The sequence below is a fragment of the Oryctolagus cuniculus genome, chromosome 4 (genome assembly GCF_051225735.1).
Source record: "Oryctolagus cuniculus isolate XC-2025 breed Fujian yellow rabbit chromosome 4, ASM5122573v1, whole genome shotgun sequence".
NCBI classification, from domain to species: Eukaryota; Metazoa; Chordata; class Mammalia; order Lagomorpha; family Leporidae; genus Oryctolagus; species Oryctolagus cuniculus.
The window spans coordinates 66,736,624-66,753,753 of NC_142870.1; the positions used below are offsets into that span (position 1 = coordinate 66,736,624).

Genomic DNA, 17,130 nt, shown 5'->3' on the forward strand with positions numbered 1-17,130 from the left:
CCCAGCCCCAGATGTTGTGGGTAAATAGAGAGTAAATCACCAGACGGAAAATTGCTCTCTCACTCTGTTTCTCTATCTCTCTGCCTGTAAAATAAAATGAAAATTAATTGATTCAAAAAGACTGTCTCCTGAAGCCTAGCTCTATTCTACTAAGAATCTTTGAGGGCAGAGCTTAAGCAAAAATATGTCTTTGCTTCTACAATGATGCTGATGCTCTTGCAAAGTTTGAGAAATATGGATACATATTTAGCTTTCAGGACTCAAAGATCTGGAAATAGAAGCTAAAGAAATCTTAATTATTAATATCTATAACATCTGTACTCCAACAATAAGCTATTAGTCATACTGACATTTTTGTTGATTTTCTGCTACTTAGATATCCCATCACAGAAAAGTATAGTGTTACTTTCCCAATTTTCTTTTTTTTTCATACACTATTTCCTGAATAAAATAACAGCTGAATCATGATTTTAAAATCTAGTTCTGTCTTATATAGATAAATGTATTGCTACCTCTTTTCTCCTAGTATATGATATTTCATCAGTTATGTCTTTCTATCAGTTATAAAATCACAACTTATCTTTGAATTTATTTTCTGGGTTTTATGTGGGTGTTGTATAGATACATTTATACAGATGCACTCACACACATATATGCATGTATGTATTTGAATACATAAGACATTTAAAAAGATTGGGAGACAAAAATTTTTTAAAAAGACTTTCCTTACCACATAGATTGTTGGCTTTTTATATATCTGCTAACTTCAAACAACAACAACAACAAAGAAATGTCTCGGAATCACTGGAGAAATGCTGAAATATGTCACGTGCATTTGCTTCAAAAACATTTCTAATAGCTCTGTTAATACTTGTCAATCACCGTGTGTTCTTGATCTTGTTTTTTAAATATAATTTCCAGTTCTTTATTGAAATCTTTTTCAGTATTTTAAATATCTTCTACACAACTGCACATTTTCCATATTAAAATCAAAATTTCTTTCCAGTTGATTTGCCTTCATTTCCCTTCAATTGCCAAAGTTGCTACTACAATTCACAAAATATTCTAGTTCCAAACTTTCCTGTCATTTATTGAATAAAAATGTTCACCTGAATGCTTTTTGGATAATTTTATTGTGTGTTTATTTCTGCCATTTCAGACTCATTAATCATAAATTACCACCTGCCTAAAGAAGTCACGCTGTTTGAAGGATTTTTTTAAGCTTAACTCCATAAAGCAAAATGTAACAGGTTCACTCAACATTGCTTCTCAAAGAAAAGAAGATACATGCTTCAAAACCAAGCTGTTTATATGGTTTATGTCTTAATAGTATCTCAAGACAACTCAAAATGAATTTTCTGAAAGCAATAGTAGTCAGTCAAAGACAGAAAAGGAATTTAGACTATAAATAAAATTAAACTTGAAGAAGAGAGAAAAAGCACCAAGCTTCAAAATAAGTCCTTCTGGAGCATGCCTCCAAACGCAATATTAAATGCATGCAATCAGTCACAGTTCATAGGTTAAAGAACGTGTGCAAGTTACTGAAAATGTACAATTTTTAAGCCCATGAACTGTCATCACTGCAAGGAGATGAAATAAAAACTTCAGTTTGTTTTTCAATCTCTGCCTAATGTCAAAGAAAGTAACCTTTGGCTGCAAAAGCAGTCGCACAATTTCTGTGCCCTAACAGCTCAGAAGGTGCTGAAATTTAGGTGATGTGATGAAGGCAATGTCTTTAATTCTGTACATGAAGTTGTCTAGACTCAATAAATTACCAGACATAAATCAGTAAGTGGCAAGAAGGCTTAAGTGACATTGACAGTCATATGATCCGGTCCTAGGGCACTGCCTCAACTCTCCTAGGTAAACAAGTTCACGGCCCCATTCCAAGAAATACCCAAATATGGAGATAAAAATCTGCCTAGGTTTGGCGTTTCCCATTGAACAACCAAAGATTCCCTGTTCTGACAAGAGCAGTCAGTCAAAGGGTACACATAATTGTCACAAATGCAACATTATTTAATTGCCCTGATTCTTCATGTTGAAGCTAAATTATGAAACAAAAGAAAATTACTAAAATAATCAGTTTCAATTAAAATAATGACAGTGGAAAATGAATAATGGCGTGCTTCTGGAAGGCTGGTAAGGTGAGACAACTGTGATTACCCTATCCCACGCCAGCACAGAGTCCTTCTACCAGATCAACATTCCATAAGTGGGAGAACAGAATTGCCATGGTCAATAACAACTCAGCTTCCATCTTTGAAAGTGACAGATATATTTTGAGGAGGAAAATACATTGTTTCTGGTCTCTTTTCCACTCCAAATTCTAGACATACGTTTTGGGGAAGGTATCCCTTATACTGCCTCATTAAACAAATCAAAAGCTGTTCAATTGTGAATAAAATACGTACAGGCAGAGACAATGAAAAGTCAACTGAGCCAGCTGGTCAGCATTTAGCACACTGATTTGGCTTGGTTTCCATGCAAAGTCCTAAAGCATATCACTTTAAAAACCATATAAGGGCCGGCGCCGCGGCTCACTAGGCTAATCCTCCACCTTGTGGCACCAGCACACCGGGTTCTAGTCCCGGTTGGGGCGCCGGATTCTGTCCCGGTTGCCCCTCTTCCAGGCCAGCTCTCTGCTGTGGCCAGGGAGTGCAGTGGAAGATGGCCCAGGTGCTTGGGCCCTGCACCCCATGGGAGACCTGGAAAAGCACCTGGCTCCTCGCTCCTGCCATCAGATCAGCGCGGTGCGCCGGCCGCGGCGGCCATTGGAGGGTGAACCAATGTCAAAGGAAGACCTTTCTCTCTGTCTCTCTCTCTCACTGTCCACTCTGCCTGTCAAAAAAAAAAAAAAAAAAAAAAAAAAAAAACCATATAAGAACATGCTTTTAGCTTAGCAGGTTAAGTAGCCACTTGATATGCCCACATCTCGTATCAGAGTACCTGGTTCAAGTCCCAGCTTTTCTATTTCCAATCCAGTTTCCTGCTAACTGCACGTTCAGGGAGGCAGCAGGTGACGGCTCAAGGATTTGGGCCCCTGCCACCCACATGGTAGAACCAGACTGAGTTCTAGGCTCCTGGCTTTAATCTGGATGTTACAGTAAGCATTTCAGGAGTGAAACAACAGATGGAATATATCTCTCTATTTGTTTCTCTTCCAAATCAAATACATTTTAAAAAAATTAAATTGAAAAAAAAGAATGAGCTACAGGGCTGGTATTGTGGTGCGGCATATAAAGCTGCCACCTGTGATGCCAGCATCCCATATAAGCACCAGTTCATGTCCCAGCTACTCCATTTCTGATTCAGCTCCCTGCTAATGGCCTAGTAGAAGCAGTAGCTGAAGATGGCCCCTGCCACCCACGTAGTAGACTCAGATGAAATTCCTGTCTCCTAGCTTTGGTTGGCCCAGCCCTGGCTGTTCCAGCCATCTGGAGAGTGAACCAGAGGATGGAAGCTCTCTCTCTTTCCATCTCTCCCTCCCTCTCTGTAACTCTCATTTTCGAATAAATAAATGTTTACAAAAATTGAGCTAGAATTACAGAAAATGTTTAAATATTTTTAAAACAACATTCAAATTCCTCTTCTCTGACAGAGAGGTCAAAGCTTCTGGCATTTGATTCACTGGTCACTGTTCTTAGTTGCTTTGAAGGAAACGTACAGTCATTATATCTCACCTCTGAGAGCTAAATAAATATTTGCTAACAAAGAATGTTGCTACATATTTCAAATATAGTTTCTGCTGTCTACTCTCAATTTGGTAGTGAGCTCCAGTCATAATGGAAAATTTTGTTTAGTCACAGAAAGGGAAAAACTAGATTAAGCTACGCACATTCTAAGCTGTATCAGAGAACCCATATCTGAAGGTCCTTATTTGTTTATCGTATCTCTCCTGCTGGCCTCTGCTGGGCAAGGTGAGATTCCCAACTTCAGTTTTTAAAATGTTGACACTTAACTCTTCATGCTATCTTACTTCCATTAACTTATCCCTTACTTCCATGCCCTTATCCCTTGGTTCTCTACATAGCACCTTTAAGAACTAATTTTAAATCCCCACAAAAATATTTCCTCCCCTAAAATATGCCTCTTCCAGAAAAGAATTCCCACATACCACTATAGTCTTGACACTTTGGGGAACTCCAGAATGTTAAAGAGGAATTAAATTTCTCTAATTCAATCAAAAATGTAGCAGATTGTATTTCCAAGATGACCTATCCTGTGTACCTTCCTTACAGTGTTACAGTGGCAATCCTTCCATGTAGATGGGGGTTGCAGGGTGTCCTATGAGCTGGATGGCCAATGATGACAGCAGAATTGATTCCAGGGGCATTCTGAGTCTAGGTCATAAAACCTTGTTCTCCTGAGACATTTGCCCTTGAAACACAGCCACCATGCTGTGAGAGGAAGCCAAGAAGACCTGAAGAGGCCCATGTAGTGAGGAACTGAGGCCCCTGGCCCAAGGCCAGCTGAGCTCCCAGCTGACAGCAGGCACTAACTCACCAGTTCAATGTGTACCATCTTGAAGGTAAAATGTCAAGTCAAAATCCCAGTCACTCCAGGTGATGCTGCATGAAGCACAGATGAGCCTTTCCTGAGAACCCCAAGCAAACTGAAGATTCATATGCTAAGTAAATGACTGTCATTGTTCCCAGCTACTTAAAAAAATATTTGAGAGGAAGAGAGAGTGAACTCCTGTCCACCAGTTCATTCCCTAAAGGCCTGCAGCAGTCAGGGCTGGGCAAACCAAAGCAGGGACCTCAGAACTCAGTCCAGGTCTCCAAAATGGGTGACAGGAACCCAGTTACTTGAGCCATCACCACTGCCTCCAGGGGTCTGCATTAGCAGGAATCTAGAGGCAGGAGATGCCGCTGGATATTGAACCCATGTACTTCTATATGGGATGTAGGCATCTTAACCGGCATCTTAGGCTAAATGCCCACCCTTAAGCTACTAAGTTTTGAGATGGATTTGCAATTAGCAAAAAAAAGTTATTGAATATTTTAAAAAATATTTGTACATTTGTGCCTGTGCATGTGTACATTTTAAAGCAAAATACTCAAAGTGCTGAAACAGGGAATACATTACTTCTTAATCACTGAAAATAGCATGTATGGACCTACCTTTAAAAATCAGCCTAATTCTGATCTCACACCCCCATCCCACTTAACAAAAAGTTGGCATTCAGTGCCTTTGGAGATCTTCCCCAATGTGCCATTATCTTAGAGTTGCTGTAAGTCTCAATGTCTGCAAATGCTTTCTGTAGATGAAACAAGTGTTGTTTCTATGAGCGGTACATCTGATTTTACACAGATTGGAATTATTTTCTTAATTGAATCAGTTACTCATTTACCTGACATTTACTGAGAAGTTATTATGTGCTAATTGTGCTGGACATTGTGCTAAACACTGAGCGTAAATAGATTCTATAGTTTACAGGTGCTAAGAACATGCTCTATAACCAGGGAATACCAGGGGTTGTCTACAAAGATAACCTCTGTTTACACACTGCAGCTCACTAGGTTTGGTGATTCCATATTTAGTAAGGCTAGGAGCCCTTATGCTTGGGTTTGAATTTCCCAGGCACCTCACACAACCCTCCTCTTCCGGTTATTACAATCCCTCCCCCATACAAATCAGCATCTTAAAAACATATCCCACCGGCCGGCGCCATGGCTCACTAGGCTAATCCTCCGCCTTGCGGTGCCGGCACACCGGGTTCTAGTCCCGGTCGGGGCGCCGGATTCTGTCCCGGTTGCCCCTCTTCCAGGCCAGCTCTCTGCTGTGGCCCGGGAGTGCAGTGGAGGATGGCCCAAGTGCTTGGGCCCTGCACCCCATGGGAGACCAGGAGGAGGCACCTGGCTCCTGCCACCGGGGCAGCCATTGGAGGGTGAACCAATGGCAAAGGAAGACCTTTCTCTCTGTCTCTCTCTCTCTCACTCTCACTGTCCACTCTGCCTGTCAAAAACTAAAACAAAAAAAAAAAAAAAAAAAAAAAAAACACATATCCCACCTATATGACAGTAAATGAATACACTTACTTGTTGATCTCATATGTAGTATGCCAAGCTCTATTCTGTTTTTAAAGGGTATTATTAATTCATTTAATTCTCACCAAAGCCCTGTAAGATAGGTCTTGTTGTTCCTGTTTTTTAGAGGAGCAAACCATAGCACAGGAAAAGTAATTTGTTTGAGGTACATGGTTATTAAGTGGTAAAGCCAGGAACTGAACCCAGAAACTGCCTGCTGAGATGATCTCAAATACTAACATATATTGCTTTGCTGCCTTATGAACAAATAAGCATTTGCAACCTTCCACCAAATGTATTATTTAACTTTTATGTTTAACTTTTGACTAATGTAGAATATGAAACCATAAGTCAAGCGATCATGAATCTCCACATTCTTCACAATACAAAATACTATGTACTGACAGATGAGAGTTCCTTTATTATTGCTCCTTTTATTTTATCCATCATTCTCACAAGAATATTGTGAGCATGTTGTGGAAAAGGGGAAATCTTCTAGCCCAGATTACATAGTGAGAGACAACTAACCAAGCAACACATTTCCAGGGTTCATTACTGAATCTAAATCTATGACCTTGCATCTCCCTGTGCTGCTACTTGTTCCTTCCCAGGCTCACTAACTTAAGCGAAGTTATTTCCTTACAGAAGACCAAGGGGCTCCCTCTCACCTATGAAATCAAAGCTAAATATGGAATGCAAACATGGAGTTCAACTGGCCCCACCTTATTTCTCACTAGACCCACTGTATACGTCCCTAGTATGATTTAAATTACCATATATGTACATTTCTTTGTGACTTGATTCACTTGAATAAATCTCCTGTTGTGCCCTTCAGTATTTTTCACGCTGTTTTCCTTTGGCAGTGAACACCCCACCAAAAATACTCTGTGGCCAGCACCCCACAAGACTTTGTGTTGTTTAGGTAAAAGTCGTGGTCCCTCTCTGTATTCTAGCCTTCATGATTGCCTCTGTACAATTTTTGCCTTTACTCAGCCATTATCTATTTCCATCTTTTGGACTGCCTATCCTTGGACACAATGATTCATCTCTAATGGCCTCATCATTTCTGCCAGGTTTCTTTCTTATATCTGCTTTACACCTGTGGTCTGCCTCCACCCAGCCTCCAAGATGCTACCCGTTAAAGGGATTTTAAGCTGTTTGGCTGTGGGATTGGATGAATCTAGAACATTTCCTTCTCTTCCAAGGTCTAGTTCAAAACTTACCTATTTGAGAACTCTTCCCACGCATTTCACCTTGCAACAATTTTTCCTTTACAAGGCATTCTTTTAGTACTTACGTATTCACATTGTATAACAATTTCCTGGGCTCTCTAGGACACTTCTGATGTAGGTAGGGACATAGCAGAGGAGCCAATGTCTGACAGTACTTCCTTGCTGCTCTGGTCAGCCTGCTGTAGCCCTGCATGGCCCACAGCATGGCAACACAGCCTATGGCATGACCATAGCCTATGGCTAACCAACGTGGCAGTTTTGTCCATTTTAGTGACAGCTCTGGTTGGCCAATGTCTCTCAAACTACCCCTCCTTCCTGATTCACCCACACCTCCTTTTTTTGTACTGTTCACACTCCTCTTCGGTGCACTGCCCAAACTCTCCCTTCCATACTAGCTAAAGCCACAAGTTCCACAATGCAGCAAGCTTGGAACCAGCAGGAGCTAGAAATATCCAATATGCCTGCAGGTGTCCTGATGATGGCCTTTAACTCATTATAATGTCACTAACAATAAAATTGCCATGGCTGACAATCCCATTCTCATCACCCACTTCAAGCCATGAAACTCCCAAGATTTCCTAGAAAGGACACAGAAAAGAGCAGTTACTCAAGCCTCACCACTAACCCACCCTCTTTGAATATTTAATTAAGCTCTACCTCAGACACCACCCCTTATGCCTCCAGATAGTATAAAAGACAAGTTCTGTGCCTTGTTGATTGCACCTCATGCTCTTTGAAGCTTGCCTGCATTTATTCCTTGAGTGGGTACTTTTCCTTTACTTGAAATAAATCTTGCTTTTCTGCTCACCTTTATCCATGTCTCTTCCTTGAATTTTTTCACACATGGAAACAAGAACCTGGACCAAGTCTAGCCTGGGACCACTCCATAACACTTGCGAAATTGTCCAGTAGTCACTGCATGACTGCTTGTCTTATTTTCTCTGAACAGGCTGTGTGTTATTTAGCATTGCAGACAGGTTTTCTATTTTTTTATGTATGTTCCTTTAATTTTGAGATAAAACAGCTTCATTTCAATCATAGATATCTCTTCTACTGAGTAGAAGAAAAATAAAATTCCAAATCACAAAACTCTGGAATTTAATGGCGCTTTACCCTGTCAGTCTGGTTTTACCAAGTACATTAGGGAAATGGCCAACAAACATTTCAGCATACAGAGGGCCTTTTCCCAGTGATATTTTTTCCAGAATTCTAATATATCTGAGAGATGCCTCTATCATTATTTCACTAATAATCATTGTCATAGTGAAGTGTTGTTATTGATGGGGCATCTACTGTCATTCAGAGTGACTAGAGCAGGAAAAATGTTAAGAACCACTATTCTATGACAGCCTTTGAAAAAACTGTCTTTACAATTAAGCTTTCTTAGAAAATGTTAATAACTTATTAAAAGGATGTTGCATAAATCATGGCAGCTTGGGATCAAATGAATGTCTGTTCAGGACTATAAATCAAGGAACCCAACTAATAATGATTTCATAGATTATAACAATAATGGTTTGGTTTTGTCAAAGTTTGGAATAAATGTTTCCTATAGTCACATACAAATTGAGACTGAACCAATAATAAGTCAATTTGCTCCACGTGATTCCTCCAGATATAAAACTAGCCCCTTTTATAAATAAGAATTATTATTATCTTGTATAGGATTTAATACAGTTAATGCTTTATATAAGAATCAAATGGACATTATAATGTCAAAAGGTTTCTATTAGAAAACAGCTCCTAAGTTCTTTCAGACGTACTCCTATCTCATGAAATCCTTGAAAAGTCATCAACAGTGTGTTAATACCTTCCTTTCTTTTATAAATGAGACTAAGGATGAATGAGTTTAACTAAATAGCCAAAGTTATACAGTAGTAAGTGCAAGACTAGAATCCAATATTTAAGTCTCTTTAAGTCCATACTCAAGCACATATTTCACAAGTACTTATACAGCATTTAGAATTAGATAACATACAGAGTTAGATACAGGCCTTTGCTTTATAATTTTCATTTTAAAATGAGACCAAAGTCTAAATTAAGATGAATGGTAACTTTTAGAAAAGAGATTATGAATTATTATTTCATTTTTCATCTATTAGCTTCCATACATAAACTTAAGCCAAAGATCCTTACTGAGCATCACAAGTGAAAGGACTGGTAATCAATGATGGTTGAGATGTGTTTTACTTTTTGTTATTAAAATTTTTATTGGCATCATACTTCTGCTTTCTTCCAAGTAAAGGGGTAGTTGAGGAGAAATATTTCTCACAGCAATTATTAAAAATCCCCAAGTTGGAGTTTCATCATTCTTTAGTGAATGGATCTATTGTCTTGTTCACCAGAAGAGTTACCATCATAATGGTCCAGGACATCTTAGATTTCTGAATTCATTTAAAATTATGTAACCTAGTTATAGGGTTTTATCATCTGTTTTGAGGTTTACTTTTCATGTAGGCTATTGAAATTTCTATTGAAATAGCGGTCTGTGGGCCCTTTATCAATTGCAGAACTGACTCCAAGGCACAGGGGAGGGGAGGAAAAAAAAAAAACCTCAACTGTTCCATTCAAAGCCTGTCTCTGTCCCTGCACTGTGAACCAGGAGGATATTAACCATTGCTGAGATAGTCCACAATGGGGACAGTGCTGCAATCCTTCATAGCTGGCAGAAAATAGCCCAAAAAATCAGCACAACTCTGCACTCCCACATACAGCAGCTGTTCTCAAGTCTTGCACTTGGAAAAATGAAGAACTACACTCCCTGACCACATTGACCAGTGCTTTGAATCTTCCAGTTTTGTTGTTCTTTCCTTTTGTCCTGAAAGAGACTTTGTCAAATCAGAATGAAAAGAATGCTTGAAGCGTGAGAAAATTCAAATTTCCTATTTAAAGCCTGGAGTTCATTAGCAGTAATATATACTCACTCATTTCAGGGGTCACTGGGTTACACAGAAGAGCCTGTCTCTGCTATCCAAGTCTCAAACCCTTCACCTGAAAGTGGTTAGAAATGTCCTGAGTCTATTAGCTCTCTGTGGTGTCTAATCCATCTTCACCGTGCTTTGTCTTGTGACCCTGTCAAGTCAAGGGCCCTGCTTTGATTATATGCTATCCCTCTTTTCTTGATCACTTTTCAGTTAAGTAATTGTCTCAGTTTAATTGGTTGTAACAATTAAAACTTTTATTTACATTACACTGCAATTTTATCCATCACATTTAGGTTGGCTGTTTTATTACTTACGACTCAATATAGAAATTTTACCTGAAGAAATTCTTTTTTGATGGATATTTTTAAAATATTTATTTATTTATTTGAGAGGCAGAGAGAGAGAGAGAGAGGTCTTCCATACACTGGTTCATTTCCCAGACGGCCACAACAGCCAGAGCTGTGCTGATCCGAAGCCAGGAGCCAGAAGCTTCTTCTGGGTCTCCCACGCTGGTGCAGGGGCCCAAGGACTTGAACCATCTTCTACTGCTTTCCCAGGCCACAGCAGGGAGCTGGATAGGAAGTAGAGCAGCAGGAACACAAATCAGCGCCCACATGGGATGCTGACACTGCAGGGCTTTAACCCACTGCACCACTGCGCTGGCCCCTGGACTTTATTTTATTGGACTATTTTTATTGTATGTGCTTTAGGCTAAAACCTAAGTTTTGTCAAATAAGAGAAATAGTCTATTCTTATTATCTAAGAGTTACACCAGTAATCAAGACATTTTATATGATAATACAGATAATACAGGCAGAATATGATTGTAGGCATCCCAGACCAGACTTGAGTTTAGATTAGGCATCAGGATTTATGGGGCTTTCCTAAACTTAACTTAACGTATCAACAGAACCCTATGGAGGATATTTAAAGATTATAGATGACAGGTGGGCCTAATGGCACAAGAGTTAAGATGCTTAGGAGGCCCATATCCTGTGTTAGAGTGTCTAGTTCAAGTTCTGGCTCCTTTGCTTCTAAGCCAGTTGCAAATGCATAGCCTGGGAGGCAGTTGATGATGGTTCAAGTACTTGATCCCCTGCCACCGGGAGACCAAGATAGAGTCATGGCCTCCTGATTTCTACCTGGCCCTGCCCTGTCTGTTGCAGGCATTTGGGAGTTCTGTCTCTCTAAGTTTCAAGGAAAATGAAAACTAATGATTTTATTAAAAAGGATTATACATATATGTGTAAAATACAATATTGAATCTAATGTTTGTTATTGTTTTAGCTTTGCCAACTAGCCAGCTATGTCAGTTTGAGAGATTTAATTTATCTTTCAGGTTCCTCCAATGTACATTAAAAAAAAAAAAAGGCCAGGACTACATACTTTCTACTTTTTCTATCCAAATTCAGTTAATAAGTAAAAGCTCTCAATTGATTCTTTGTAGAATTTAACATTAGTCAGAGTTTTCTTGTGTTAAAATTTTCCCAGTGAATGATGATGACATTAGTTGGACTTTGGATAGTTATGTGAGGATAAGATGACCAAAAAGAAAAAAAAAAAAGGTCAGTTGGAAATGTTTCAGTATGAAATATTGAAATCAAAGCAGAAGAAAGCCCATTTGGAAGATGAAACCATAGACTAATAGTTAATTAATCTATTTTTATAACTTATATTAGGATTCCTATCCTTTAGTGACTTGGAAAATCACTGGAAATTTTATCTCATTGACCTGCTTCATCTTAGCAATGGGTATAGAAATGCTATTTCTAGTTCTTTGAGTTCTCATGAACAACAACAAAAAAAGGATCTAAACATATTAAATATGATCATCTCTGTAAACTTTTGAAGTATTTCTTTTTCCATCACATTTAAAATAATTGCTTATCTACTTTGCAAGAAAATAAATTAAAAATTACTTTTAAGTTTTATACCTCAGTAGTAGTAGGTTGTTTTATTTGTTTTTACTTTGAAACAGCTATTGTTTTTCTAAATAGATTTTGCTTTCTTCCTTCCTTTTTAATTTTTTTCAAGGCTCCACTCAGGCCCATTGCTTGCTACTCGCCTGGCTGGTAGGTGTTTCTTTTCTCTCATTTCCCCCTTTTCTGGGCCTTGCCACTTTTCCCAGGGAGCCCCTGAGATGGAAGCCTCTAAATATATTTTTTTCCAAAAACAACTTTATTAAATCATAAATAATATTTAATAACTCAAACAATAAAGACAGCAACACAAAATTCGAAAGTTGAAAATATATATACTTTCTCATTTACAAATCCATCACGGGAGACATGAACATGCCTTAAGTTAAGGGGTCAAGACGCATGAACAGAAAATTTCAAAACAAAGTGCTTATAGAGATCTTGCCTTGTGTGAAATCAGGATTTTAAATTTTCAGCAAGCAACTTTTACATGAAAATAAGGGTTGTAGATGGAGTTGAATATAAATACAGCTAATTAGGCTCCAACAAATACATTTTCTATAATAGAACAACTCATTCTAAGATATATTATGATGAAAATAATAATAAAGTATTAATAGTAACACTAATATCTGCCTTCCTTTGAGCTTTTAATAATAGGCTCCATGACTCAGGACTCTGTGTACATTATGCCTTGCCTAGGAGTACATGTTTATATTAAATACAGAAAATATATATACAATTTTAAATTTGAGCCCATTTATAATGGTTGACTAGATCAGCTAAAACTTCATACTCTGAAATGGAAAATCAACCATTTTTTTAGACAAATAGAAATATCAAAGCATGGCTGATTTTAAAAAGCTGTTCCTTGTTACTTCCAGCACAGTCTATGACATTTTGCAAAATTCTCAAGTCAAATATGAGTTTCTCACCAAACTTCAAGACTTCTCCAAGGATGGCTTTCACCTATGACTTCCAAGACAGGCTTAAGGATCTTGGCCATGAAGCTGGCAACTCATTCTATTCCCTTCCCGACTACATTCTTCCAAGAGTAAAAAGCCCTATTTCCAGTCAAGAAAAGAACAGAGTAAACTTATTGGTCTCTCCTGCAATGTTAGTATAGTAATCATCAGGGTCAGTGCTAAGGATGAAAAAATATAAAGTTTACTACTTCCCTCTTATGCAGGCACTTTGAATTTTTATTTACACATTTTTTATTCTTTTGTGAACTAAAAAGCTGGTAAAAATAGGAAATACCGACAGATAATTTGAGCTATAGAGAAACTACTAAACCCTTTCTGAACATACTCCATCAAAGGAAGGTTATAATATTAATTTAAACTCTTATTTTGTATCCTGAAAACAGGACTAACCTCTAGCATACCAGAACAACAAGGGAGAAATAAAATGGTCTTAAACTTTCTTAAAGTATTTATCTTATTTAGGATCCTCAGAAGAACTCAGGGGTCTAGGAGGGTCTGACTAGAGAATGACAAGGAAGGATCATTACCTGGCCTTTGTCTAAATCAGATGGCAAGAGACAGACTCACTTCAGAAAGAACAGAAGGTATGTTATGAATAAGCAGCAAAAGGGAAGCCAAATAAGTGATTGGAGACAGAGGAGGTGATAGTTGTATACTGACTAGAACAGTGGCAACCATCATGCCCTGAAGGTAATTTAGGTCAAACAGAAATGTCAGAATTTGAAAAATGCAAAATGGATCTCTTGCCAAAGATCAAAGCAAATAAGAGGAGATGAGTTTCTACTTGGTTGTTGATATCTGGAAACACTTCCAAAAATAATGAATTGTATGGCTTCCATCCTCACAGCAGCCAGAGAAAGCTAAGTCAAATGACGGAAATACACATCAGTTTTGGAAGCCAGTGCTCCAGAGTGAATCCCATTTCAGCCTAATGAGAAAGAAATAGGAAGCAGTCCCACCAACGGAAGCAGATTAAAAGTCTTAAGGTTACTTTTGACTTTGTTTTCCTGTAGCCTTGACCTCAACATAAAATCGCTCCTCCATCTCTTTGACAGACTGGAACACACCCAACAGAAAGGTGTACAGAGAAGACACAAACACAAGGGAAAGCTGCTGAATCAGTTTCAACTTGCTACAGGCTCTGGTGAGACTGCACTTTGTTTCTGCCCAGACGCTTCAGCAGGCGGGATCTTGGAACCTTAGCATCACCTCCTGCCTTAGCTTGGTCGCTGTCCTTTCTTCTGGAAAGCTTCCCCTTCCTAGACTTTGAGAAGTCTGGGCAGAGACAGCTTAGGAAGCGGCCAAAGCAGAGTGGTGGTGATGCCAAGGATGTTGCCGCAGGAGAGGGCGCAGGTTCCTGAGCCACTGAGATCTCACACGGCTGGAGCTGACATTCTTGATCCATCACCACACAGGAACCTTCATCCTGCTGACTCCGTAATCTGTCCTGCAAGTAGAAAACATGAATGAGAAGCTCTCAACGCTAACACCACATACAAAAATGGTGTGACCAAGATTTTTGGTGGGTCTAAAAAATCTCAGTTCATCTCTCAAGATCCTCATCCCCAATTCCTCCCACTCCACGTAAGGAGTTATCATGACTTATCCTGTGGAAGACTGACAAGCCCAGGATTCTCCCCCCCCATGCGTCATTCTTGCCTTACTGGGAAGATCAGCAGCATCTTCCTGCATACTGAATATGGCTGGCTCTTTATCTGTAACCTCATCCTCTTCACTTTGTGGAGGTGCTAACAGTGTTGGAAGAATACGGGGACACTGGGCCTCCATTTGCACATTCCTCTTGCTCTTTCTCATTCTCTTCTTCCTTACGACCCTTCTACGATGCCCATGCTTCTTTGGAAGTGGATCTAGCCTTCTCCTCTGGCATGGAGAGAGGGCGGGATCTTGTGAAACCTCAGCCATATGACTCTCAGATGTTCCTCTAATAGCTCTGAGGATGAATCCAAACTTCTTTTCAGAGGGTCATTTTCCACAGGTGGACTTTATTCTCTGTATCTTGAATATTTAATGATATGTTCAAGTCATAAGTGATGTGTTTTGGGATGGAGATGGGAGATTCCAAACCTCTGTCACAGAGGAGATATTTTGGGGCCACTTTGCTGAGGTTCTCAGGTTGTTCTTGGCCTAGGGTATATCAGTTTCCTAAAAGGAGAGAGAAAATCATTGAAATAATTGGTCTACAAATAAATGAGTTCTTCCTAGTCACACATAAATGTTAGTTCACTAAGACTCTGCCAAATCCAGTGTAAATTCCTGAGTACAACAATATCTAACAAATTTTCAGAACAATATTTTCAAAGGAATAGAATAAATTAACAAGAGATGGGCATTTGTCACAGCAGTTAGAGAGCTGTTTGGTGCACCTGCATCCCTCATTGGAATGCCTGGGTTCAGCCGTGACTCTGCTCCTGATTCCAGCCTTCTGCTCATGCACATCCTAGGAGGCAGCAGGTGATGACTCAAGTACTTGGGTCCTTCACACACACACAGGAAACCCAGATTAGGTTCCTGGCTCCTGGTTCCCACCCGGCCCAGCCCTGGATGCTGGGGGCATTTGAGAAGTAGACCAGTAAATAGAAGACCATTCGCTCTCTCTCTCTCTCTCTCTCTCACACACACACACACACACACACTTATGTGTGTGTATGCATGTATAAACGTATATATATACAAACATATAATACACATACATATACATACATCTTTATTTGCATTTCAAATAAATAAATATTTTTAAGAGATAAAGGTAAGCAAGTTCTCTGTATGTACCAGAATCATCTGCAATGCTTACTAAAATGCAAATTTATGGACTTTATCCCAGACCTAAAATTAGAATCTCTAAGAATCTGTATTTTCCCTAGTGATTTTTATGCACTCTAAAATTTGGAACTATCACTTTAGAGACACAATGAATCCAGTATTCTACAGGGGCTTAGTAATGACTATTTTATTTCTTACGATTTATTTATTGGGGCAGGCACTGTGGCGTAGCAGGTAAAGCCACTGCCTACAGTGCCAGTATCCTATATGGGCTCCGGTTTGATTCCCAGCTGCTCCACTTCCTTTCTAGCTCTCTGCTACGGCCTGGGAAAGCAGTAGAAAACGGCACAAGTCCTTGGACCCCTGCACTCACATGGGAGACCCAGAAGAAGCCCTTGGCTCCTGGCTTCAGATCGGCACAGCTCCAGCCATTGTGGCCAACTGAGGAGCGAACCAGCGGATGGAAAACCTCTCTTTCTCTCTTTCTCTGCCTCTCCTTCTTTCTCAGTGTAATTCTGACTTTCAAATAAATAAATAAATCTTAAAAATTATTTATTTAATTGAAAGAGTTACAGAGAGGTAGAGAGAGAGAAAGAGGTAGAGAGGTAGAGGGGGGAGGGGAGAGAGAGAGAGAGAGAGAGAGGTCTTCCATCCCCAAATGGCCACAATGACTGGAGCTGGACTGATCCAAAGCCAGGAGCCGGAGCTTCTTCTATGTCTTCCATGTGGGTGCAGGGTCCCCAGCATTTGAGCCATCTTCTACTGCTTTCCCAGGCCATAGCAGAGAGCTGGATCAGAAGTGGAACAGCCAGGACTCAAACCAGCAACCATGTGGAATGCTGGCACTGCAGGTGGTGGCTTTACCCGCTACACCACAGAGCCAGCCATGATGACCATTCTTAAAAAATAAAATAAAATCCTAGCTTTCCTTATAGGTCTTCCCTAATCATATCAGCCCATAATAACTTTTTAATCATTATCACTTAATTTGACATGCAATACCTTATTACCTTCAACTATAATTTAACTTCTAAATATGTGACTATGTCTTCTAAGCAGATTATAAGCGGCTGAAAGGCAGGAATGCCATTAGACAAATTAGGCTCTACAGTACCTCACTAGTATTGAGTGCTTAAAAAAATTGAACAAATAAGTGGAAATAAAAACCAGGTTATGTTCTAGTGTACAATGGCCAATATAACATGAGGCTGTTCTGTAGGAAAAGTTCTAGAGGAACAAAGTGCAAGGAGGATGCA

At 39.4% G+C, this 17,130-nt stretch overlaps 1 pseudogene; it reads left to right on the forward strand.

Moving 5' to 3' along the window:
* Nucleotides 1-14,454, forward strand: part of LOC149127003 (large ribosomal subunit protein uL10 pseudogene) — a 40,397-nt pseudogene extending 25,943 nt beyond the window's left edge.
* Nucleotides 14,455-17,130: the final 2,676 nt, after the last annotated feature.